This window comes from Callospermophilus lateralis, chromosome 1, assembly GCF_048772815.1.
Source record: "Callospermophilus lateralis isolate mCalLat2 chromosome 1, mCalLat2.hap1, whole genome shotgun sequence".
Classification (NCBI taxonomy): Eukaryota; Metazoa; Chordata; class Mammalia; order Rodentia; family Sciuridae; genus Callospermophilus; species Callospermophilus lateralis.
In genome coordinates, this window is record NC_135305.1 from 132,801,025 (window position 1) to 132,828,521 (window position 27,497).

Genomic DNA, 27,497 nt, shown 5'->3' on the forward strand with positions numbered 1-27,497 from the left:
CAATCAGGAGGCACCTGGGGAGGGAAACTTCTGTTGGGGCAGTTCTGGGCCAAGAGGAGGAGCTGACCACTAAATGCTCCTGGAGAGGAAGCCCTGCAGCCTCCGGAGAGGGAAATGGTAAATATCCCAGAAATCTGGCAAAAGTTTTGAGCCAGAAATTCTGCTTCTAGGAAATTATTCTGAACAATAATTAGAAAAGTCATCAATCTTCATATTCCAAAGGAGGCTTATCATAGTAGTATGGACAGGAACGCGGATGAGATAGCTGAATGTCCAGTGACAGGGTAGGAGAGAAGTCAGCTTACCAGCATGGGGGAAAACAAACTTTAAGGAATAACACAAAAATGCATGTAGCGACACGGGAAAATGACAGTTGCAGAGTGAATATTAAGCCAAGTTGCAAAGCAGGCACACTGCACAGTGTGTCTTAAGAATCTACAGCCACATTCATGTTTCTGAGTAAAATAGAGATGGCCCTTTAAACACCACATTCTTACCTTGACCTTAAGGTTCTTGAGCAGCATGATGGTTTTAGAAAAAGGGATTCCTAAAGGCATGAGCTGTGTCTTAGCAGAGCAAGGGTACTTCCTTTTTAAAACATATTTTAAAGTCATTATAGAAGCATTGAAAATTGCAAAGAAGCATGGAGGGGGTCCATAACTCTTCAGTCCACTTGTCCTGATAACTTGACCTTGCATAATTCAAGAGAGCATCAAAATCAGAATAATGACACCGTGCATCTTAGATGTATGTTCTGCCAGGTCCCGTGTGCTCGTGTGTCTCTGTGTGTTTTCAGGTGTCTGCTCGTTTATCATGTGTGTGCTTTGGAGTAGCCACCAGCACAGTCAAGGCAGGCAACTGTACCTAGCCACAAAACTCCTCATCCTTCCTCTTCCTCCCCCCATTCATGACCTTTTCCAGCCATGGTTGCCATCTTAACCACCTGTCCACATCTTTGCAGTGTTATCTTACAAATGCTGTATCACATGCAGTCTAGAACCTCTGGAGATTGGCTTTTCCACTCAGGTTAATTTCTTTGATAGTTAAACAACTGTTGAATGTGTCAAGACTTCATCTCTTTTTATGACTGACTAGTATTCTACCCTGTGGCTACAACACAGTTTAACTCTTCACCCAATAAAGTTAGTCTGGGTAGTTTTCAGTTAAGGACCATTAGGACTAAAGCTGCTAAAAACATTATCAGACAACTTTTTGCAGATAAATCAGCTTCCAATTATTTGGAATTAATGCCCAAGAATGCAGTGGCTATGTTGTATGGTAAGTTTATTTTTAGTTTTAAAAGAACTTTTTTTCCAGAGTGGCTGTAAATTGACATTGCCATATTTGAGTGATCTATTTATGTTCAGTGAGAGGGGGAAGGGGAGAGAGAGAGAGAGAGAGAGAGAGAGAGAGAGAAGCTAGAGCCACATACATTGACATGTGCAGTCTTGAGCAATAATTTCCATGCTGGTAGCATCACAATACCTGATCTCAAGTTATACTACAGAACTACAGGAACAAGACCTGCATACCGGGCGTCAAAACAGACATGAAGGGCTGGGGATGTGGCTCAAGTGGTAGCAAGCTGGGAAAACTAGGTATCCATATGTAGAAGAATGAGACTAGGTTCCTATCTCACCCTGCCCCAAAGTCAATTCAGGGTGCATCAAAGACCAGGGAATTAGACCAGAAACTTCACAACTTGTAGAAACTCAACACTTCAACATCTTGAGGCAGGCACCGGCTTCCTTAATAAGACTCCTAAAACTCAAGAGACAAAACCAAGAATAAATTAGCACGACAGCATCAAATGAAAAAGCTTCTGCACATCAAAGCAAACAAGAGTGTGAAGAGAGAGCCTACAGAATGGGAGTTCTCTGCCACCTGCTTCTCTGACAGGGGATTAATATCCAGACTATATAAAGAACTCTAACTTAACACCAGAGCACACAACAAGGAACCCAATGAATAAGTAGGCAAATGAGCCAAACAGACATTTCTCAAAAGAAGAATTTCAAATGGCCTACAGATACATGAAAAAAATATTCAACATCCTTTGCAATCAGGGACATGCAAATCAAAATTGCATTGAGATTTCATCTCACTCCACTTAGATTGCCAGGCATCGAGAATACAAATAGCAGTAAGTACTGGAGAGGTTGTGGGAATAATGGTGCACTCATCCATTGTGGCAGGGACTGCAAATTAGCAACCTCTCTGGAAAGCAGTATGGAGATTCCTCAATAGACTAGGAATGGAACCACCATAGGACCCAGATATCCCACTCCTCAGTATTAATCTAAAAGAACTAAAACCAGTATACTATAGTGATACAGCTACATCAATGTTTATAACAGCACAATAGCCAAGTGATGGAACTAGCCCAGATGTCTGTCAACAGATGAATGGATAAAGAAAATGTGGTAGATACACACAACAGAGTTTTATTCAGCCATAAAGAAGAATGAAATTGTGTCATTTGCTGGTAAATGGATGGAACTGGAGAACATTATCTTAAGTGAAATAAGCCAGACCCAGAAAATCAAGGGTTGAATGGTTTATCTCATATGCGGAAGCTAAAGAGAGAAAAGGAATTAATATAAAAAGGATCTCATAAAAATAGAAGGGAGAACAATGGAGTGAACAGAGGGCATTGGAAGAAAGGAGGAGTGGGAAAGGAGATAAACTGCGGAATGAAATTGTCCAGGTTATGGTATGTGCATGTGTGGATATATACCAATAAATTCTACCTCTATGTATAGCTATAGTTCATGATTAGAAACAATGAAGAAATAGAAGGAAGACCAATAGGTAGAGGAAGGAGGTCTGGGGAAGGAGGAGGGGAGAGAAGGAAAAGTCCTGGGGATGGAAGCAGAGCAAATTATATTAAATGCCTTAATACATACATCAAAATTAACTCATGATCATGTAGACCTAAATGCACTAATAAAAACACTTTAATCCATCAATAAGTCTTCCTTAAAAATGGTTGCCCACATTTTACCACATGCATATCAGAGCACTAATCTCCAGGATATATAAAAAGCTCAAAATGCTTATCACACACACACACAAAAAAACAAAAAAACAAAACAAAAAAAAAAACAAATAACCCAATCAATAAATGGGTCAAGAAGGTGAACAGACACTTCTCAGAAGAAGAAATACAATCAATCAACAAATAAATGAAAAATTTTTCAACATCTCTAGCAATTAGAAAAATGCAAGTCAAAACTACTCATCTCACTGCAGTCAGAATGGCAGCTGTTAAGAATACAAGCAACAATAAGTGTTGGTGAGGATGTGGGGGAAAAGGAACACTCTTACATTTCTGGTGGGACTGCAAATTGGTGCAACCACTCTGGAAAGCAGTATGGAGATTCTTTGGAAATCTGGGAATGGAATTGACCCAGCTATTCCTCTCCTGGGTCTATACCCAAAGGACTTAAAAACAGCATACTACAGGGTCACAGCCACATCAATGTTTATAGCAGCACAATTCACAATAGCTAAATTGTGGAACCAAGCTAGATATCCTCCAATAGATAAATGGATAAAGAAACTGTGGTATATATACACAATGGAATGTTACTCAGCATTAAAAGAGAATGAAATCATGGCATTTGCAGGCAAATGGATGGAGCTAGAGAATATCATGCTAAGTGAAGTTAGCCAATCCCCAAAAACTAAAAGCCCAATATTTTCTCTGATAAATGATGGGGGGAGGCATGGGAGGAATGGAGGAACTGTGGGTAGAGCAAAGGGGAGGGAGGCATGGGGGTAGGAAAGATGGTGGAATGAGATGGACATCCTTACCCTAGGTATGTGATGAATGAGACACAAGTGATGTGACTCTACTTTGTGTACAATCAGAGAAGTAAAAAATTGTGCTCCACTTTGTACTATGAGTCAAAATGCATTCTGTCATATAATGAATTAGAACAAATTCATAAATAGATAATAAGAAAAAAAATAGTTGCCCAGAGTGGGTGGTAGGATGACTGAAAATGATTTTTCTATTTCTTCCTCCTCTACTGTAAATATATATTGCTTTTATCTTGAGCAAAAACATAAAAAGTTATGCTATTATTTAGGAAAGAATTGGCCGTGGCAATGAAAGAGCTCTACGGATTGAAACAAGGGTGATTCTATGGGTTTATGCAGCAGGAATCCTTCCCCACCTCATCTACTTGAAAAAAATAATCTTGAGTTTGCTTCCTACTATTTTATACCCATGTTTTACTCTTGTGGTGGACAGAAGTGATGCTAACTTCACTAGCATTTAAATTAAACACAGTGCAGTTCAGATTGGCATTCCTCGGTAGGTAAAATTAAGTAAAAATAAGAGATGCTTTGGAAACCACTTTTAGTTAGTAGATGAAGGAAAAGTCATCAGCTGGCCACATTCCTTCCTTGGGAATCTCTTCATTTTCATTCTGGAATTCAGTCCATCTGGAGTAATTGTTCCTTCTGACCGGGACAGGTACAGAGAGTAGGTTTGTTGTGGTTTGGCCAGCAAAGCCTGGGGCTAGAATTGCTTCTTCCAGAAACAAGAGCTACAAATGGCAGATTATTCTGTTTTATTGCACCCCACAGACATTGTTTGAAATGAAGTCATTTATTTCTTGTTTGTTAGGCTAAAGCTCATTGGAGTGGTGGATAGATTGTACTGTTAATGTTTGTTTCTGGAACTCTTGAGAAGCTGCTTGTTACTGGATATGGCTTTAAACAGTCAGCTCCACTGTGAGCACGGTTCCTGGGCCCTTGACTGCTGTCTGCAGAGGAAAGGGTCCGTCCGGCATCACCTGTGAGTTTGGGTTTCCCTCCTGGTTTTTTTTTTTTTTTTTTTTCTGAGTAACTTTCCTTATTCTGGAACCTCAGAGAAACCCCCTGGGCCAGGTGCTTCAGGCTGGAGCTTCTGGCTGGCGCAGCAGGGTCAGTGCACAATGAATGAACAGGAAATCCCCACTTCCCACCTCTGGCATCAGAAGGTGGCAGTGGGGGTGGGAGTGCCAAGCATCTAATTGCACTTTGAAATTTTCTTCCCAAAGTTTAACTGGTCTGTCCTTTCTCTGCAAAGCAATTTGGATGAAAGATGCATGAACATTTCAGCCGCTTTGGGGTTTCTGTGCAAAAGACCATACCATCCGTGGGAGCCAGGGAGCAGGGCAGGCATTCCCTCTGGCCCCACACCTCCTGTTGCTGATTAAGACTGAATCACATTTTTTCCCATGTAAAATTCAAGCCCCAGAAATACCCAGAGAGAAAATGTATCCCTACAGCTGCGGCTGATGCTCCCTCCTCTGGCCTCCTGACCTGTTTTGCTGTGTGGTCAGGAGCAGAAAGGTGAATGGCTATTTGTTCCCAGAAATGCCAAGCCCCTGGCCTGGTCAGAGAGTCAGCAGTAGAGGTATCTGGAAGGTTCTTTTGTTGAGTCAGAGAAAAATCCCTTGAGAAGAGTGGGGCCAGTGCTTCTTGGGTCACAACCTACCATGAATCTGGCTGGCTTTTCTCAAGTGTAATAGGAATGAAACTAAAGAGGGTGAAGGTGCACATAAAGGGACCTTCTCTCCCTCTTGGCTTCCAGTAAAAATAGTCCATTATGTGTATTTTCCATTGTTAATCAAGAATATTGAGGAACCCAAGGCCTTGTCCCCAGTGTCCTGGGATGTAGGGGGATGCCTGGGCCAGGGGGCGGGGCCTGGCCTCAGGGCCCTTCACCTCTGAACCTGCTCCTGTCCTTGCCTGTGGAAAGGGGATGGTTTCAATAGCTACTGTGACAGCTCAGGGAGGATGAAAAGAAATAATACATGCAATGTTCAGCACAGGACTGGGGACCATGAGAGAGCACTAGTGGTACTCTCAGATACTCCAGAAGTACTTTGGGAGTACTCCTAGATACTCACCAAGTAGTACCATTGCTAAGCAAACCCTAGACTTCAATGTCATTCTTGCGGCAACACCTGTCTCTAATACAGTAGAAACGGAAATAATCCATTTTTATTTTCACCTGTTTGCACTTACCTTCTGTGTTAGGGACATGTCAGGATATGCTCCCATGGGAGCAGGCTTCACTGTGGAATTCTTCTAGTGTATTCTAATCTCCTAGGAAACCTGCAGATGAGCCCCTGTGTCCCCCAGGACTGTGGAGCCCAGGCCCACGGTGGCCTCTCAACCAGTATGTGTGGATGATCGATTAAGTCTTCAGTTTGCATCTGCTCTCCCCCACTGTCAACCTACCAGAACCTTCCAGGCAGCAGAGACCGTACAAAACAACTGCCTGCAGTTTTACATTTTGAGGATGGAGGACAAGCCCGTTGAATATTAAGAAGAGTAAGAAATTTTAGAGAATGGGGATCAATCCAGGAAGGGAGGTTCGCACTGACTTATGAAGACCTTTGTCATAAAGAAAGCTACCAGAAACCTCAGTGGATCCCGGGTGATCTTTAAATCCTTTGAAGCATGTGTGAGCTGTGTGGCGGCTAGAGCGTGTTAGCGTGCGTGTGTGTGTGTTTTTGTGTTGTTGGGCTGGGGAAAGAGGAACAAAGCAGAGAAGGCAGAGGACTTTGTATGAGCTCACTATGGTCATTTCACCTGTGCACTCTTCTCTGTGACCAGTCCTGGTCCCTGAGAAGCTCCCTGTCTTCCAGGAGTAGCTGCTGGTTGTGAGACCCTGAGAGCAAGCACCTGCCGCTTCCAGTCACCACTGAGTCCACAGTTCCCACAATAGCACCAGGATTCAGTATGTGCCCAGTAAATATTTGAGGATCTAATATTTGTTGATTTGTTGAAGAAACAGACCCATTACTTCAACCGTTTTCTCAATTCCTCCATGTGGATGAATTCCACATTGAACATTTTTATGCATGCCCATCAATTTCTCAAGACTCTGGCCCAATCTTTCACAGCCACACCTACTCTACAGCAGCCACCATGGTCTTAGAAAGGTGCTGAAGGGTGTGTCTGGATCAGGGTGGCATTCTGGCATTGGGAAGGGCAGGCCAGCCCAAGCGCACTTAGTAGGTCCTGTGCAGGGATGGTGGAGAGGCATCTCCTTAGAAGTCTGTAAAGAGGTGAGTGGCTTCCCAGGCCTGGAGTGAGCCCAGATACTATCTTGAGAATAACAAGAGTGAATAACAAGTTTTTTCTTGAAAGATACATTTAAGATGGTTTTTTTTTTTTTTTTTCTTTAGAGTGTGAAATTTGAATACAAGAGATAGGGATTATCTATTCCTGCTTACTAGGATATGGCGAATTAAAGTTCCTAAGGATCTAAAGGCCATATTCTTTTCCTTCCTCTTTCATCTCCTGCTTATTCCCCTTGGCATTTCTAATATGATGGAAAAGGGCCACACACTTTGGTGAGTTGACAGGCGTGAGCTGAGAGAATGTAGAGACTCTGGTTGCGATAGCTGATTGTGTGTGCTCAGGTTCAGGGATACTCCGATGGCTGGTGGAACACTCCTCCTGGTGGGTTTCTGAAGAGGCCAGCATTTGACTGTAGATCATGTAAAAGTGTTTTTACTTTATTAAATTCCCAAACACAGCAAAAAAAAAAAAAAAAAAAAGGGTAAATTCTCTCCCTCTCTCTCTCTCTCTGACCACCTGCTTTCTTGAGCTGGGATATGCATATTATCCTGCCCTTGGACATTGGAGTTCCTAGTTCTTGGATCTTTGACCTCCAGGACTAACACGGGTGACCCTTCCATGTGCCCCCAGAACCTGCCCAGCTCTACCCGCTGTTCTTAGGTTTTTGAATTCAGACTGAATTACACCACAGGCCTTCCTGGTTATGCAGCTTGTAGATGGCATCCTGTGGGACTCCTCAGCCACCATGTGAGCCAGTTCCCATCATAAATCCCTTATCTATCTATCTCTCTGTCCATCTCCTCTTGGTTCTGTTTCTCTGGAGAACTTCGACTAATACGCTACTGAGATAGGTTATTGGGCGCTGCTCTGAGTGTTGTCCTAGGAAACATTTATGGAGTCTACTTTGCCATAATAATTTCCCCATAGTATGAGGATTATGGCAGCTCACATTTTATCCTAATATGCTACATGGTGTTTATGCTGCATAATCTTTAGCAAATATTGATTTTGGCATAGTGTCGTGGCTTGTTTGTGCCTCCTTAACACAGATTTCCATTGGCAATTTGAAGTGCAACTAAGAAACAGGTAGGAGCTCTTTCAACCATTTGCAAAGAATAACACTTGTGCTAAGAGAGAATCTGAATGAAGTGCATTTTTATGGACTAACAGGCTCACTTTATGCAGGGGGTGGAATGCAGGAGAGATTACTCGTGTGGACTCTGCAGTCAGAAAGATCTGCATTCAAATCCCACCATTGCTACTAGACATTTGAGTGACCACAGATAACTTGGATAACCTCTTCAGACCCCAGTTTTGCTATATGTGAGTGGGAAAATGGCTGTATAAGCCACTTTTTAATGTTCTCCAAGGGCTTTGGAAGCTCATAGCAGTGGTGAATGGCCCATTTTAATACACACTATTGATAGTGTTATTTGTTGCTATTAAGGGCTCGTGGTGTAGGTATACTTTGCTTGCGATTTGAGGCAGACGTCACTTCCGTATGAAGATGTTCCCATCAAGAATACTGTCTGAGGGGCTGGGTTTAGGGCTCAGTAGCAGAGCACTTGCCTTGCATGTGGGAGGCACTGGATTCCATCCTCAGCACCACGTTAAAAAATAAATAAAATAAAGGTAGTGTGTCCGCCTATAACTGAAAGTATTTTTTTAAAAAAGAATACAGTCTGATACTTGCATTAAAAACAGACTGCTGCAGGCCGGTACTTGTTAACAATTTCGCTAGTTTGCTGAAGTCCATAATGAGTTTCTGATCACACTTCCATCTGGGTGGTTGAATCTACAATGTGCAATTGAGTGATTGAGTTTCAGATTGGTGCATGTTTTCAATGGGGCCTCCTTGGGAGTGTTGCATTTGAAGTTCTTTGGAGGCGAAATCTCTGCAACGCACATGAAGGTATTCTCAAAAAACATCTATAGTGAAGGGCTTGCTTTTAGCAAAAAATGGAGGGTCAGTTTTAGCCTCTTGCTTGAAACAATAATAATGATAAAAACAACCTAAAACAGATAAAAATATATAAAATGACCATTTGTGAGACTACAAAAATCAATCAACCAAGGATGGAAAGGTAGGATAAATGAGGGGAGCCCTACACCCGCTCTGGCTCACTGCCTGAAGATTCCCAACTGTAGAGTCTAGCAGGGGCCTGGTGGATGCCCGCACTGGGGAGACGGAGCAGAGAGTGGAAAAGATCAGAGCAACGGGAGTGTGGGGGTCCAAGGACCAGCAGAGAGAGCTGTGCAGACAGAGCTCCAGGGCGGGCTGAGGGTCCCCTCAGTGTTCAGCTGAGTATCCATTTATTCACACTGAGAGAAAACTACTCATACCCGGAGAAGAACCCCACAAAGCATGAAGCATGACAGCAGGGTGCACTCACCGACTGGGAATAGCGCCTGCTTCTATCACCACGTTGGCTACCCTGAGAGGTGTGGGGCCCCGGATAAGGTCCTCTGAAAGTTTGCCCCTTGTCAGCAGGAAATAATGAATTCTAATCTGAGTGCTGTTCCTGCGCAGCCTGATAATATTAAGAGCATCATCTCAAAGGGTCCAACTGCAGCCAGATGTGGTGGTGCACACCTGTAATCCCTGTAGCTCTGGAGGATGAGGTAGGTGTATTGAGGGTTCAAAGCTGAACTCAGCAAGTTAGCGAGGCTCTAAGCAACTCAGTGAGACTCTGTATGAAAATAATATATATATAAAAATGCTGGGGATGTGGCTCAGTGGGTAAGTGCCCCTGGGTTCAATCCCTGGTACCAAAAATAAAACCACAATGAGAAACCAAAAAAAATGGGATCCAACTGCTGCTATAACTTAATTGAAAGCTTGAGTATCTTTCCAAATACACAAATGTCTACCAGTTAACAAGGTGAGATTCACAGTGTCTCACATCCAATAAAGAATTATTAGGTCAAGAGCTTTGTAATGTTTTGAACAACTAACAATAAATAAAGAAAGAAAGAATAAAGAATTTGGGTGAAAGGTAAAATAAAAAAAAAAAAAGAATGATTAGGCATGTGAAAAACTAGGTCTCCCTGACCTGTATGAAACAATTAATCACCCATCAATTAAACCAACCGAGAATCGACATAGCTACTGTCATTAGCAAATGAAGACAGTAAAAGAGTTAATATCATTGTAGTTTCTATGCTTAAAAGATAAAGTTAAATTTCTTATTTTTGTGAACAACATTAATTAGGACTGTGAATCCATCCATTTTAAAAATAGTATTTTTCAGAAATCCTGGGAGGTTTGTGTTGCCAGGTGTGGCTTTAGGGATCAAGCTGAGCTATTAAGCCACAGCTCTCAGGCGCTCTGTACCACTGCTCCCGCCCCACAGCCCAGGAGGCCGGTGTTCACTTCTTCCTGGGTATTTTGGCATTTCTGAAATTGCAGCTCTCCAAAACGCTGTCCTACTGATGTGAAGTCAGCATCCTGCTCCAGATAAATTACTCTTCACTGGAAATCACACCTGAAATGATTGCTTCCAGCCGCTGCATCACATAAAACTCAAAGGAGATCCAGGGGAGAAGCAACCGACAGAGAAAAGACGTTTGTATTTTAAAACCACAGGGCAGTTAATTACCCAGGTATTCCTGAGTGTCAAAACCAGAAGCAAATAGTGTCAGGCAGCAGAGGCTGCAAGAGAAAACATTTCTGTGACTTCTGTCACATTCCACAGGACACCCTGATGAGTGTCCACCTAGGTCCAGTCTCTGACCAGCATGAATGTGCTCTGTTACCTAATAAGTTGCTGGTTTGTCTGGTAATCTTTATTTTTTTATTGCTAATATTATTGCTGATATTTCAGGACTACAATGAATTCAGAGAAATCATAAAATATAATACTTGACTAATGTTTTATGATAATATTTAGACTTATTCTACACCAACACAGAATAGATGTGTAGTACTTATTGTTTTTGGCAAATGTGTTTGCACTCAGCAAAAGAGGGTGCTAAATCAAATATAATTATTTGGAGGCAGTCTCTATTTCAAGCTAGAATAAAAATTCTCTGAAAGCAAGAAATAGGATATGGTTCAATTTACATTCTCTTTCCTCCTTGAACTTGAAGCCCTGGCCTAAGCCCAGATAATTCCTGAATTTAATGGATTCAATATATTTGTCTTAGAAAAGGACACAGAGAGGTGAAGGTGGCAACATTACTCCTATCAATTTATTTCAACAATAGAGAGTGCGGCTCTCCTATTTGTGGATATTAACAGCACAAATATGGGATTTATGCTTTTGTCCGCAATAAATTGACCCTTGGCTGATAAATATGAGAATACACATGAAGACAAGAACAAAAAATAATAAGGTTTACAGATCAATAGATCAGCATTACATGTAGTTGGTTCTTACGCCTATTTTCCTACTCATAGCGCTTTAGATATTCACCATAGGCTGATAGATTCCTAAAGAAAATTCACGGTGTGTGAAAAACGATCCTGTTTTACTGGAGAAGAAACAACCAAATATATCAAGGAAACTAGCAGGACTTGAGAAAGAATTTCATTTCAGTCTGTATTTTCAGAAAATTTCAGACGGCTTTCTCACTCCATCTAAATGCGGTTACCTGCACCCTCCAAGGACGCTCATTTACCATGGCCCTGAAATGTTTGGGATTTGTTGTTGTGGTAATTTAAAATTATACCCTGCGACTTTCTCTTCTTGAGTGAAGCCAGCCGGGCTGTCCCCACCTTTCATCTTCCCTTTGTTTGTGTCTCCCCACTTTCCAGGTCCTGAGCCACTAGGTATGGAAGGAAAATAGCACTTCCTTCCCCAGCAAATGTCACGCAGTGCCGGAGGATGGCTGTTGAGGGCCTTGGGAGCTAAATATAGCACGCAGCCTCCGTGTGGGAAGGCTTCAGGCCACAGCTCCTCATTGCTAACCAAGGGCTCACACAAGAACCCCCAGCACCTGCCACAGTCCATCTTGGAAGAGCTGACCCCAATAGTCCTGGACCCAGATTCACAGTGCTGCTTGGTGGTATCACTGGAAATCTTCCTGGGCCATGCTCTTATCCTAAAGGAACCAACTGTCATCTCCATGGAGGAAACTGAAAATCAGCCACAACTACAGATGGTGTTCAGGGAGCTGTGTGAGGACAACGTTGGCTCCTGCCCTTGGTCGTGACCCCTGGATGGAGAAATGTTTAATAGTGAACTAGCAAATGATGAACTTGAAAATGTGTTTATTTATTTTACGGTAGTTTTGAATTCACAGAAAAGTTGCCCAGATGATTCAGAATCCCCATGGACCCCAGACTCGGTCTCCCCTTCCCACAGCTTCTGTTCCTATGGCACCTTGTCCTTACTAAGAACCAACGTGGGTGTGTTACCACGAGCTGGGGGCCATGCTCTACTCAGACTTCCTTGGTTTTACCCAAGGTCCCTTTTCTGCCCCGGGGCTTAGGAAACTATATGCACATGTTAGAACGTCTCTGGACACGCTTCTTAGCTGGGACTGACTCTCCAGCTTTCTATCAAACTATTGAACTCCGGATCCTGACAGTTCTGAGGAATACTAGTCGGGTGTTCTACACAATCCCCTCCGACTGGGTTTGTTTGTTGTTTTTCTTAGGGATAGCCAGGGATAATTTTCTGTGTGTGTGTGTGTGTGTGTGTGTGTGTGTGTGTGTGTCACAGTGTCCTCATCCAGGAAGGCGCCTGGTGCCATGTCAAGCTCCGTGTCTGTCTTTTGCCTGTTCAGCACCTCTCTCCCACCATCCCCATTGCTCTTGCCTTCCCCAGTTCCTCTCAGCCATTCGTTATCTAATTTTTTAAGTTAGAAAACATTATATATATGGAATCACAAAATATATGGCTACTTGGGGTTGGAGTTTTTACTCCATAGAATTTCCTGGAGATTCCAAGCTGTTTGTAGCAACATTCCAGGTCTTTCTAATCCCCAGGTGCATTCCATGGTGTGGAAATACTACCATCTGTGGAGCCATCCACCTGTTGGGAGATACCCAGACAAGTTTCCGTTGTGGGCAAATAAGTTGCTATGACCATGAATTTATAATTGGTGAGTCTTTTCTTGGCCGGTTCTTCCTTTAAAAAGTTCCAAGTTGAACAAAACTCCTTTCTACGATGGATGCTTTTCCTTTCTATTTTCAGGAAATGAATGATTTTCTGATGAACATCATCTTGGTTAAAAGCTCTTATGTCTCCTCCAAATCTTTCCATAGACACAGTTCCTTATTATTGGTTTTGGGGGTTTGGAATTTAACAGCTACTTCCATTTTTTTTTTTTTCCTGAGAACCACTTATTTGCTCCACCACAAGCTCAGAACTGTCAGAGAAGATGAGGACCCTGCTCCTCACGCAGCTGCGGAGAGCTCAGAGAGGAAGGAAGGGGATCCATACCTATGGCTCCCGTCCCTCGTCCACTGTGACAGGGCCGCTAGGCCTGTCACTCTCCTCTGCTGCTGGGACAAGAATCCTCAGTGTAGGGGCAGGGAGAATGCTGGGGGAGGGTGCCCAGCTGCTTCATGGCTGGGGAATGGAGACTGCATTTATCTAGTTTCAGGGCCCAGGGCAATTCCAAGCTGGACTCTCACATCTGTTTGTTATGAGTATTGAATTGTTTTAAATGGTCTTAATTTTCATTGAAACAACACTCTGTTCCCTTTCCCACCTTTGGGCCTCCTGGAGCTGAACGTCCCCCCACCCTGCCACGCAGCTTGTAGTTGGCACATGGGGAGGGGTGTTCAAGGAACCCCTCACCCCTTAACAAAGCTCAAGGAGCCCAGGTGGGTACCCGTGACTCTGTCTTGCCCCACACTCTCAACCTGCGGCCGAGAGGTGAGTGACTCCCCTGGTCCCATGGTTAAGTCACCAGCCTTAGGGACAACCTAAAGAACTGAAAATAGAAGCAGCATGGGGGACAACAGATCTGTACTAGCATGGGGGCATTGTGACAATGCGTCCAGGTGGGCAGGAGAGGTAGCCACGCTGAGCATGTCCGAACCACACTCTGTGGCTTCATTGTGTACCCAGCTCTGGGACAGGCGTGACAAATACCAGGGAAGCAATTATGGAAAATCCACTAGGTCCTCTGGAGAGCCTGAAGATTGGTTGAGAAGATAAGACTTTGCTCGAGGAAGGTGCAGACAGGACACAAGGCATACCATCCACTGTGCCGTCCACTATGCCAGCATAGCTTCAAGCCAGCGGTTGCACAGGCATGGTGGGATCTGCTGGCCCTCTGGTAAGGGGCACTGCAGGTGGAAGGACAGCAGGAGGAGGTGTTGCCTGTACAGGGTCATGGTGGAGAGGCAGTGGAGAAGCTCCTCTAACTTGGTAGTGAGCTTGCGGAGAGAGAGGGGCAGAGAGCCGGAGTGGCAGGCGTGGACAGAGACAGGGAGACGTGAGCCAATGGCTGGCCTCTGGTGCCCAGGATGTGGCAACGCATAGCCTCACCCTTACAGTCTAATCTCCTCGATGCCCATAAGCTATCCCACCTAATGTAGGGTCACCACGATGTCAAGAATAAAGGTGACTCCTCCAGTCACCTGGGAACTAGAAAACCAAGCAGGACCCTGAACAGAGCCCAGGACGAGCTCAGCTCCACAGTCAGAGGCCACGTCTGAGCCCAAGCACTGGCCCTCACCAGTGAGGGGTGTCAGTAGCACCCAGCCCTCTGTGTCTCAGTTTCCTGCTCTGTGAAAGGGGGGTGGTATTAGTTCCTAGAGCAGTGAGTTTTCTATAGAAAACCTAGAATTTTGCCTTAAAAATAATTGCAAACTTCTGAATGGAGTGTGTTAAAGATGCTCTAGATATTAGCAGGCTGTTCTTCTTGCAGAGACATTTAATAGTTACCGCAGATGATGCCTAGTAAGGCCATTATACGTACACACACACACACACACACACACACATACACACACACATACACACACACATACACTCACATACACCCTTCCATCTCTGGCTTTTCAGATAACATGATTCCCACTGTCTGTACTTGGTTAATGTCTTCTATTAACTTGGGTGGGGCATCCTCAGGATGAGGTTTGATCTTGCTGTGGCTGCAGGTGTGCCTGATTAAACACAGCCCCTGTAAGACCCCTGACAAGGCCCACAAACCTCAGAGACACTGCAGCCATGAAGAAAACACACAAGGGAAATCCCAAGTGGTTCCATCATTGGGCACAGACAGTGCCAGTGTGAGCTTGGGTTTAAGAGGCTCTTGTGTTCTCTGAAGCGGGCACACAGCCCCTGATTTCCATGTAATGAGCATATGCTGGGATTAATCAGTGTGATCAGTGCAGAGTTTATTAATTCATGCATTAGCATCTGTGCTGGGTGAGACTCAGCCAGAGTGAGGCAGCGCTGGTCTCAACCCGGCCCCTCACAGTGAGTCAAGGCCTGGACGGCTGAGCCTTTGGGGCTTGGAGTGTCGTGTGCAGGTACAGCTGCGTCAAAGCATCTCTGTCCTGGTTTAGCAGACCAGGGCTGTTCCCTGGCAGCAGAAGCCTCAGGTGCCCTGGAGACTCAGCATCTCAGGTCCTGTGGTTGGTCATTTCCACCCCAGATGGCTGAGGGCAGCTGCTCCTGACGCAGCACCAGCCTGGGTCCTGCAGGTGCAGAGGAGTCCAGGAGGAGAGGACAGGACACCAGATGCTGTCACACCAGTGTCACAGGACCTCTGGGTGAATGGAGAGCAACGGGAATGTCTCTGTGGCCAGTGACATCCAGCCACCTCCTGCTGGACAGGGAGCTGGACCCAGGGCTAAGTGCCAGGCACACCACCTCCTTAGAGCAGGGGTGGGTTGCAGGTTCTGTCTCCACACATGGTACAGAGGACGTGTCTATGTGCAACTGTGGAGAGTGACACCTGTGCCCCGTGCAGTGATGTGAGTGGCTCTTGGTGACAGCGGGATGAAGTGTGACAAAGGTAACAGATGGGGTGATGAGATGGAAAGATGGGTGGGGGACGGGGCTGCCTGAGACAGCAGGGGCAGGGCAGGCTCCCCTGGGAGAGCGTGGGGACACTGTCCTCTGAGGAGGAAGAGGCCAAGAGGAGGGGGCCCTGAGGCAGGAGCGTGCATGGCCAGCTTCAGGAACAGAGGCACCCGGGTCACCCTGGTGAGTGCTGACCAGCTTGTCTTGTGCCAGCAGGGCCCCAGGAGGCGGCTTTGCAGCACTAATCTAAACCAGCTGAGCAGCAGGACAGTCCCGGGAGATGTGGGGTTTGTTCTTCTCTCACAGCAGATGGAGGCCGATGGGTCCTGCAGCTGCCCCCACTGACACCAAGGAAGCAGGGAAGGTGCTGTGTCCAGCCGGGACTCAGCTGAGCCCCCCTGGGTGCAGTGCAGAGCAGAGCTGGGCTCTCGGGAGGGGCTGCTCATGTTTCACATCAGAAGTGCTGTCGCCCCGCATCAGGGCTGTCCACGTGGCCTAGGGAACTGTGCACTGAGGCTATCCCATGGTCATTGTCGAGCCCCTGTTTGCCACTCTTACCCATTCTCAGTGCAGCTAGAAGCTTCATGTCCATTTATATTATAATGAAAGGTGATTTTGCTTGTTTCAGTCTATGCTTCAATTTTCCACTGGATTGTAACTGAATCCAGCTTTTAGAACAAACTGAGGCTCGTTTAGTCTTTTAATGGTTTTGGCTTAAACCCTGCAGGAAACCAGGCTCCAGGAGAAGTGGCAGCTTTGGAGGCTTGGAGAAGGTGAATCTAATTAAAGATTGTGCTGAGTTCCACGTGGAATGCCATGCTGATGTGACACTTTGTGGACATACAACACCCTCACACCTGTATAAAAGGCATGTGAGACCAGGCTCACACATGTGGGAAAACCTGAGTGCTTACATATATTATGGATGATTTATTATCCTTTTAGACACAATATGGTATAATGATCATGTATAAAAATGGCTCTTTTCAGGTGAATGCACCAAAATATTTACAAACATAATGTAAAAGACCCTAACTCCAAACATATGTTGACATCTGGCCAAAACTTTAGTGATTGCTTCTTTCCAAGGTTGTTGCTTCTAAGGAGTCTTGTGCTGACTGGCCACTTTGGCCTCATGAGCCACAGGCAGTCCCCACTGCCTCTGAACTTTTGAGCATCTCTTTTCAGGTACTGACCCATCTCAGGCTCCTGGGCCACATTTTTCCTTCTGAAACTGCAGTGATAGGTCCCTTCCTGAGCTTCCATGGATCTTGGCCATGGGCAGAAGCCTTGCTGAAAAGCCCTCTGAATGCAATAATTGAATAGACATAATTACAAGGCTCCGTGCCATGTGGAATTGTAAATAGCACTGACAATGTAATTTGTACTCATTTATGATACAGTAGCTCATTGTGGCTCCAGCTTTCACCCCCTTCATTAGCAAGCTCATCTGCTTCTCTGATAGAGGCCCCCTTTGTGAGTGTGTGGCTCTTTGCCTGTGGAGAATACCAGGAGTGTGACTGGTGATGGGAAGTGGTTGTGATGGGGTGCTGACAGCAGGGCACGTGGCCGAGTGGTACCCTAGGATATTGACACAGCAGCCAGAGAAGCAGGTGTGAATTGTGCAAAGTCTGCCGAATCTTTGACTTCAATGTGTGCATTTTGTCTGCTTGGATGGCAGAGAATTCTTGTATTAAACAGAGGCCCCAGGAAGCTAAGACACCTGCCATAATGGAATTCTTTGTTCTGTGGTTTTGTTGGGAGAATTAGATGAGCAGTATATGTCCATGCTCAGAGCTGGGCACAGGGTGAGGAGGTGAATGGAGTGCCCCACCTATGGGTAAACCTTCCTTTGTGGAGAAGGTATGTTTGCCAAGGTCTGTTGGGTATGAGTGAACAAGGACTGAGAGAGAGAGAGAGAGAGAGAGAGAGAGAGAGAGGAGAGAGAGAGAGAGAGAGAGAGAGAGAGAGAGAGAGACCCCACGTAAGTGCAGACTGAAGTGGGGTGGGGTGGGGGGATAAAATGCATGATTTCTTGCTACCTGTTCAGGAATGCTGTGCATGTCCCACACTCCTGCTGCCAGGTCCCTACCACCTTGTCAATCACACTGGAGCAACTGACCCCCTACCACCCTCTTACCTGCGCTGCTCATTACACGTGTTGATAAAGACAGGCCTTCTGAACATCCACTGTTGAAGTCAGGGCCAATGAGTGTTGGTTCCTCACCATGTGGCGTTGGGTCTCTCTCATCCAAGGGGCTGCGTCCTTCACTGTCCTGCATTTTGTGTGATGGTGTTTTCTTCATGGCTGGATTTTCATGTCCCAAAACCAGTCCAGGTAACAAGCTTCCTGGAATCCTGGTGGTGGTTACAGAACGCTGACCAATTAGCCTGCAATAAATGGCAACAACACCAAAACCATAGCCAAGTTCATTGCTTGTGCTAAATAAAGTACGTCTGAAGTGATGATATAGACAAAGCTTAAGAGATAACAGAAATATATAGAATAAACAGATTTTCCTTTCCTGGGATGTGGAAATAATACCAGTGTTATTCCTCACTGCCGGGTGGGATCATCCTAGGACCTGTGTTGGAAAACAAGCTTGGAGCCCAGTTCCTGGTGCCAAGAGAGGGTTTAGGAGTGACTGATAGAAGGCCCATTGCCTGCAGTGTGGTTTCCCATCTTGCTTCTTGGACGGAGGTTGGTTAGTGACATAGCTCCCACAGTCCTGTGGGGTTTTTCAGGTCGGCCTCTCATGCTCTACATTTGGCAGCATGGAGGACTCCTGCTGCAGGGTCCAAGAACTGGGAAGCTCCCACAGTTGGCAAGTCGCTGGGAGCTCCCACCTCTGCTAGTCCTGTGGGCAGAGGGGGGACATGGGCCTGCTACACCTTCACCCACAGAACTTGGTCTGTAAGAAAAGGGCTAGATCTCCCCGATGAGTCTGTTCAGCTCTATCAGCTCAAACCCAGAGAACTAATGTTTGGAATGCGGCTTCCAGTTGGGCCAGCCCATGCAGAAATGGTGATTGTTAGGTTTTGACGTAAAAGCCATATTTCAGAAAAGGTCTAGACATGACTTGTACTTGCAGGTAAGAGCTTTAGATTGAGATGACCTGGATTATAACCTAATTTTGATTTTTGTACCATTATTGAGTGACTACATTAAGGTTCGGGTTTCCTGTATGTGAAACTGGGTGATCATTTCCACCTCATATGGCTGCCTCCCTGGTGCAGGTCAATCACCAGCTCTGTGCTCACTAGCCACCCCCAGGAGCTAGGCACCCACAGCTCTGATCCTCCTGTTCCACAGCTTCACCCAGAACTTGCCTTCCAGCTCCAGGGATTACAGGGCTGGGCCTTCTGGGTGACAGAAGAAGTACGATGGCCCTCTTCAAACCTTGATTCTCATGATCAAGTCAGAAAGATTGCAGATATGTCCCTGGGTAGAATGCAAGAGTTCCTTAGATGGAATAGGAAAAGGGAAAAGGGACACTCTCAAGAGGGACAGTGGGTCCCCTCCGAGAGGAGAGGGACAGCATGCCTCTGTTACCCTTTAGCTTTACTGGGGGCCAGGGATGTTTCCAGAGGGTTCTACTGAGGTTTAGCTCTTGACTTTTGATTGACAGCAGGATGACATCAGACTTTCAAGTCCCCACTGCTGTAACACTTCTAGGTCACTTGGAATCTTGCAGATTTTATGGTTAAAGGAAATTATCCTTATCTTCCTGAGTTCCAGGATCTGGTTGGTGTGAGGGTCACAAAAGTTACTGCCCTTCAGGGTAACTAGAGTTCTCCACATTAGCATTTCAGAGCCCCCATTTCTCCTACAAATAACAGGTGGTTTACTGAGGAATGGGACATGGCCTGTGGATTTTGGCAGGCAGGGCTGCAGGTAAATTGCTTCTCAACAGTGAAGGCAAGTGGGGGTCAGCAGGGTGGGCCAGGTCTACAGAACCATTCCCCAACCTAATGTTCCCACCACACATGTGCCTGTCCCCTATCCCAGGAATGGCCTTTGTTAATCTGAGATAGTGCTGCCAATACAGCTACTCTTGGTGGTGAACATGGTCTCATTCATTGCTCAGAAGTGCAAACTCCAACGTCAAGTAGTCACAAATCCAACTAGTCTGGGATTTTATGTATGTGTGATCGACAGTGCTTCTCCACCCCCTGAAGGAAGGTGTATCCTGCAGGTTTACAGGGCTCTCCTCATTTGTAACTCAATTTGAAATTACCACTGTGGTCTGTGGACTGGTAGCCTCTGTCTCTGCTAAGGGGCGAGAGACGCTCCTAGTCTGCTTCTCTAAACTGAAGGCTGGCACTCTGTCTTCTGCTCTCTCTCCATTAATTTTGCTGATTGGAGCCGAGATGTCACTCGGGCAAACTCAGTGCCAAAGAGGACGAGGTGTAATTCTTGATATACATTTGTCAGTAGCTGCATGCTACTCATTTTCTTTTTCTATTTAAAAATGCTGACAGCAAATGATTTGTGCCATGGCTCCTCCCTAAAGCCCTGTTACTTGTATAATGGTGTCATCAAAGTACGTTAATGTAGATATCTTGTCCCTGGTTCTTCAGAGTGACCTTGGGGTGACATCAGACTTGCACCTGGGATGCTTATCCTTCAGCCTGATGTCAGGGTTGTGCATATGGCACCTTGCACTAATGACTTCCTCACACTCCTGGGGAAGAATTTCAAAGGCCACAATGTCCCCACGTGGCCTGCATTCTTCATCATGTAGATATGGCTAGAAACTACAGTTTTTTTTTTTTTTCTTTTCAGAATATAAATTCCCTTAATCAATATAAAATAATACTAATCATAGGAACTTTCCCCCAAATGCAGAAAACAACATACAGCAAAATAAAGGAAAATATACAAATGAAAGTAAAGCTTATGAATATGTCGGTCTATTTTTTTCTGCACATTTTTATATTTTCTCTTGAACATATTTTATGTACTACTTTGTATTCTGTTTTTTCTTCACCCAACTAAAAACATAAATATTTACCATATTAGTCCAAATTCTTCACAAACATCATCTAATACCTGCAAAATATTTACTCTTTATGTGTGGCTTTGATTTCATTAGTGCCCTATTTTGCAAATTTGCATAGCACTGAATGTGCTTTTTTTAGTATTGATAGCAGAACTAGCTGTGATGGCTGGCCTGATGGAGTCATCACCTGGGCCATAGCTGGCCAGGTGTACTGCAGTCTTTATCTCTGGGAACCTCACAAGCATGGGAGGGAGGGTCTATTATGGTCACCCCCAGACTCAGGAGCACACAGAGGCTAACCAGACTTAGTCCTGCTGGAACACATTTCATAACCGCTGTGACTGGGAATGGGGTCCAGGATGTACTCTGTGTCTGGATTCACCCCTGGAGGGAGGAAGTAGAGTCCCCTTCTGCTCTGGTGCCACCATCAGGACCCTATGTGGGCAGTGCACACTGGTGATTACAGCTCAGTGCTGACCCACTGGCCCCTGGGGACGAGGGCCCAAGACCCCTGATCTCCCTGCTGCCACCTGTGGTCCTGTGGTGCCCATTATCACCTTCCCTGAGTGCTTCCTCTTTGCACCCCCTAGGTGCCCCGGGGCCACTGGTTGCTCTGCATCTATTCTGAGCCCTTCCAGGGTCTGTTGAAGGGAGCTCTTGGCTGGTGGTGTGTTTAGTTCAACTCTCTGGATTTCTTGATCCTGGCACAATCCTGAGAGCAGCTCTGTCTTATTGATCCTTTGCCAAATGTGGCTCTGTGACACACTTCACACCGGAGTTCTCCTTGGCCCCACACCATCAAGGCCTCCATGCTCCCCTGCTCCTCCGGGGAACTGAGGCTTGGAGATGTGAAGTAAGAAGCCATTGGTTACACAGCCAGCAAGGGGCAGGGCTGGGTTCCAGCCCAGGTCCACCTGAACCCACAGCCAGGACCCTGGACCCTCTGTTATGTTGTTTGTTTATCTACGTCTGTGGTTACTTGGCTTTTTCTAGGACAGTTTGAAGTTCTGGATTCTTAGTATTTAGCTATTGCCTGTTTCTGTGGGGTTGATAGCTCCATTTAAAATTCATCTTTCACTTGAAACCGACTTTGCACTGTGAGCTTTCATAAGAAACAAAGAAGAGCAAGAAAGTAAAGGGCGAGCAGAGAGCGCGCGCTAGGAGAGCGGGGACCACGGCCAGAAGCACAGTCTGGGGTGTTGGATGGCTGCCGATGCCGCTCTCAGTGCTGCCTCTCACTGGTTTTGTGACCACCGGTAATTTATTAAGATCCCTTAGTTCTTTCTCTTTGTCCAATAGGGACAATCTCTTCACAAGAGGACAGGAAGGTAGAGAAAACGATGGGTGCAGACCCTGAGCCCCATGTCGGTGTGGGTGAGTGGCTGGGCCCACGGATAGACGGTGATAGCTGCGGACCAGTCTTTTACCACCCAAGGGTGTTTCACTATGTGGGGTCCAGTGAGTGGGCTTCCCAGAAGTGTGGTCAGGAGATGCGAAGGAATGAAAGGTGAATCGCTGACAACTCAGGAGTGAGAAAAATGATGGCTCCGGGGACACAAAAGTCAGGAGGGGAAACAAGGGAGTACGCACAAACACATTGTCTGCACAAAGCCACTCAGTGCGTGAGCAGAGATGCCAGGACCCATGGTGGGTGGCCCAGGACATCTCACTCTGAAATGTGCATCCATGCAGGGAAGCTTGTCTTCAGGTTTTGGGGACTCACCGACGCAGGGAGACCGTGGCATCTCCTGCTGACCTGATCTAAGGACCTAGATCCAAGCTCCAGAATTCCTACAGAATTCCAGCCAGTGACTCTTATAGCTTTAAAAAGTCATCGTCCCACTCCTCACACTGACACAAGACCCACAGGGAAAGACGGTCCTATGGGCCAACATCCGCCCAGCATTTGAAAAAAGCCTACTACATGGTCAACTCCCAAGAATATGTATCCAGTGGACTGCTGGGAAGTAGGGGGCTGAGCTTGGTCTGAGTTCTCTGAGAATTTGGGGGAGCTGGGCCAAGGATAAACACCACGTCCTGACTTGGACAAAGCTGGGAACATTCATGAACCCGATAATTGAACTTTTCTTTAAAGAGCCCAAACTTGCAATGTCTCTGTCTCCCTTCCTCCAGTGTCCCCTCTCTCTTGTCCTCCTTCATGTGGTGCTCAGTAATCATCACCTCCTGGCCACGCCGAATCTAGAACTCCAGTGTCCTCAGGATGTGGCTGTCTTAGTGGGGCTCCCCAGAAGCAGGGCAAGGACTGGGGTGCAGGTGTTGATCTGAGAGAAGGACAGACCTGTCAGACAGCAGACTCGTGGAACAAGGTGAGAAGGGGAGGCAGACCAACCGCCGGCCACCTCAGACCTGGTGCTTAGACCCGCTGGGAAGCAGACATCAGGACGCTGAGCCCTCGAGGCTCGGAGGCTGTGGACAGTGATTCCCTCTCCTGGCTCTCCTGGGCATTTGGTCCCCAGCAAGCCCAGCCAGCCACACAGACAGAGAAACTGTGAGTGGGCAGCTCTCAGGTGAAGCTGTAGAGGTGGCAGGTGCTGGGGGTTGTCAGGGCCCTGAGAGGGTGAACACCAGACAGCTGAGCAGGAGCGGCAGCACCATCCATGGGTCTCAGACTTTGAAATTAGATTTTGGTTCCTGGTCCAGGGCAGGCAGCTCACAAGTGCTCCCTTCCCTTCACAGGCAAAGCCCTCGAACATACCCCAGAGAGCTGGGGAGGGCAGGTCACCCTGGAATTCACTGAACGTCACCTGCTTCTGTAATCTGACCCAAGATAACCACAACCCAGTGAAGACAGCTTTACTCACATTTCATGTGAAATCATGTTATACATCTCATTCTTCATAGAATGAGAAACCAAGACCCAGACTAAGCGAAGATGGCACTAATTTTAAAAGCAACAGAGAAAAGTTGTGTTCTGTCCATCAGGACACATGAGAAAGTAATTATGGCCACAGAGCTGTCCTGATTGCGTAATAACTACTTATCCCACCAGTAAAAGTAAAAGGTCACATAAAATATTGTAGTGATTTGTTCAGTTCCCATTCTCCCTCTCTCTCCCTCTCTCTCCCTCTCTCTCTTGAGCCTTCTCCCTTTCTCTGTGTTCCTCTCTCCACTAAATGGCACACCATCTCCTGCTGTTGACTTGGCTTGTAGCAGGTGGTTGGAGATGCACGGCTGGTTGTGGACTCTTGAGCTGGTTGATTCCTGTCCCTTAGGAACGGGATCCGTTTTGTTAATTGGTGTGTCTGTGAGTGTCTAGGTTCTCCTGCTGGGGTGCACACCAATGTTGTTTGTTGGGCTACAATGGTAAATAATGGGTGTTCTGAGATTGCTGGACCCTCTTATTTATATATCCCAGTAGTGCCAAGTGTTCCTGGTCCTGAGAAGGGCACTGTGCTTAGCAGCTCTGGGAGGAGGAAGAGCAGCTGGGCAACCCCAAATCCCCAGGCCCCTTCAATTGCCAAACACATCTCCTTTCTGATACTGCTGTGAACCATTCTGGCACATCCTCAGAGCCTAAGAAATTGTGGGGCTCTGCTGTATGAATCCTTTGGATTGATAAATGTTACAGCTGGGATGAGTCACCAGGGATCTCTGTAATCCCATGATTTCTGCCAACTACCCAGAACTCCAACTAATCCAGTGCTCTGAGTGTGGACTAAACATAACAGGCAGGAGGATTTGAGCTCTAAGCTGTTGCAGAAATCTGTCCCATGTTCTGGCTACGTGGGCTGGAAAACAGGAAGAAGCATTTTCTCATTGGTATGGCTGGGGGCATGGAGTGAAAACGAGGGAGAGTCTCAGAGAGTTGGGGCTGGCCCCTAAATCACCTCATTCTTCCCAAGTATTTCTATTCCATCTGCTCAGGATGTCCGCTTTCCTTGATAGCCATGGATTTTAGAAGTTGATGTAATGGGGTAAATTAAGCCACTGCAGTGGCTTGGGGCAGGTTGACAGGAGACTCCAGGTGGCCCACCTTCCAGGTGCAGCTCAATGTGACTTCCAGAGTTACTGAAGAACATTTATGTACTTCCTGTGCCCAGACAAGAACTTTGGGCCATGCCCGTGTCTGCAATGTGTGGCCCATTGTTAAAGCTGCAAGAGGGACTGGGAATGCTCATATCCTGATGGTTAAATATCATGCCCTTCAAGCTTAACCACCGAGGACTTGTGGACCACGTTCTCAAAGGCAGCAGATAGCATTTTAATCAGTAGCTCTGTTGTTCCATGGAATGAAGACTCCCAAATCCCCATCCCCAGATGGGAAGCCTCCTTTGTGATTCTATATGCAATCACTTCCTTCCTTCTTTTCCTTCCTTCCTTCCTTCCTTCCTTCCTTCCTTCCTTCCTTCCTTTGTTTTTGCTGAGGTATCTTATTTACAACTTTTCCCTTTCTCTAATTTATGAATTAGAGGTTTGAGTTGTAATTAAAATTATTTTAGTCACTTATAACTGTAAAGAGTGAGTACATTAAAAGGGGATAGACAACTTCCACTTGAGAGTGCTAGATAGATGTACTTCCTTATTTCTCTTATTTAGAAAAGTGAATGTAGAAAAACACAAAAAGAAGAAAACAGAAGATAAAGGAGACCAGCTAGGGACTGGGAGACCCAAGGAGTAGCATGAGGTGAGTTCACAGGGTTTTCTCTCTGCCTTCTGTATGCTGAACTGGGTGCTGGAGAGACTGGCCGCATGGAAACACCAACAGACACAAAGAAACAGAACTCCCCCATAGCCTGCTCCATCCCTCCAAAGGACAGGAAAGGGAGGCTAAACAAGACAAAACTTTTCAACTCTGGTCACTATACAGAAAACTGTGGCCTTACCAGCTAAATCTGAGGTGGAAGCCTAGATTTCTACTCTCACCATCCATGATGAAGAAGCCCAATTGTGTTGTCCATGGGTAAGTCAGAGGGAAGCTGGGGCTCTCATCCTACTTTGTGGTAACAAGAGCCTGCAATCCCACAGTGTCTATGGAGACCATCTGGGTGTCTGGACTTTGCCCCTGTCTGGAGGTAACAAGGCACCTTTCCTTTCCCAGTGAGTTGGTGCCAGACACAGCTGGTGGGGGTGGGAGCAATATACCCCTGCTCAGAAATGACAACACCAGGGTTGGGGATGTGACTCAAGTGGTAGCGTGCTTGCCTGGCATGCCTGCAGCCCGGGTTCGATCCTCAGCACCACATACAAACAAAGATGTTGTGTCCGCCAAAAACTAAAAAATAAATATTAAAAAAATTTCTCCCCCTCTCTCTCTCTTAAAAAAAAAAGAAAGAAAGAAAGAAAGAAAGAAATAACAACACCATCCCACAGCACAGCACCACTGGGGGCTTGTGAAGTTATTAGAGGCACCTCTGCCCCTCAGTTGAGAGTGTTCCTAGTGGAAGTGCAGTGGGCAGCTTGAACCCTGCCCAGTGATGGCTTGCAGTGAGAAAGCTGGATTTCCTCCTCCATCAGGTAGAAATGGGCTGTGCTTCTCATCTCCCACAAGAGTGGTACCAATGCAACCAACAGAAATAGAGGAATTAAGCAATGTCTTTAGGACAATAGCAAACATATCCAGGTTTCAGTTGAAAATCACATGTCACATCAGAATCAAGAAAGTCTCCACTTGAATGAGAAGAGGCAGATACCACTAGCAAGATGGCGCAGACATGAGAATTCTCTGACCAGGATCTTAAAGCTGGTGTCGTGAAAACACTTCAGAGACCAATTATGAATGTACTTAAAACAAGCAAAACGTGGAAGATATAAAGAAGAACCAAATAAACTTTAGGATCAAAAAATTAAAAAAATAAAACAAAATAAAAATTGGCAGAAGTAAAGTAAGAGACGCATTCAGTAGCAGAATAGAGGGGACAGGGAAATGATCATTGAAACTGAGGCTAGAACAGTAGAAATGACCCAATCTGAACAGAACTCAGAGAGGATAAAACAGACTTAAAAAAAGATCCAGTTTCAGGAACCAGTAATAGAATATCTAACCTTCCATGTCGGAGAGAAATCAGAAAGAGGATAGAGTTTTGAAAGCATTCAAATAAATAATGTCTGAAATTCCCCCAAATTTGGAAAAACAAAACATAAAACTATAGACTCAAGAGGAAGAGAAAGCCCCAAGGAGAATAAAAATCAAATAAATATACTGCAAGATAACCATATTCAAATTTCTGAGATCTCAACAGAACTAAGAGAAAGAAAATCTGGAAAAGGGTGAGAAAGGAAAAAGCACTTTACCTCTGGGAAGGACCATTTGAATGATGGCAGATTTCTCTTCAGAAGCTACCGAAGCCAGAAGAAAGTGGCACAGCATTTTTACATCCTGAAGAAAAATAACTACCCAGTCAGAACTCTTTACCCAGAGAAAATAACCTTCAGGTCAAAGGGAAAGTCCAGATGTTCTCAGATAAGGACAACGAGATGCATTTTTCACCAGTGGAACTATCCTGAGACAAGAGCT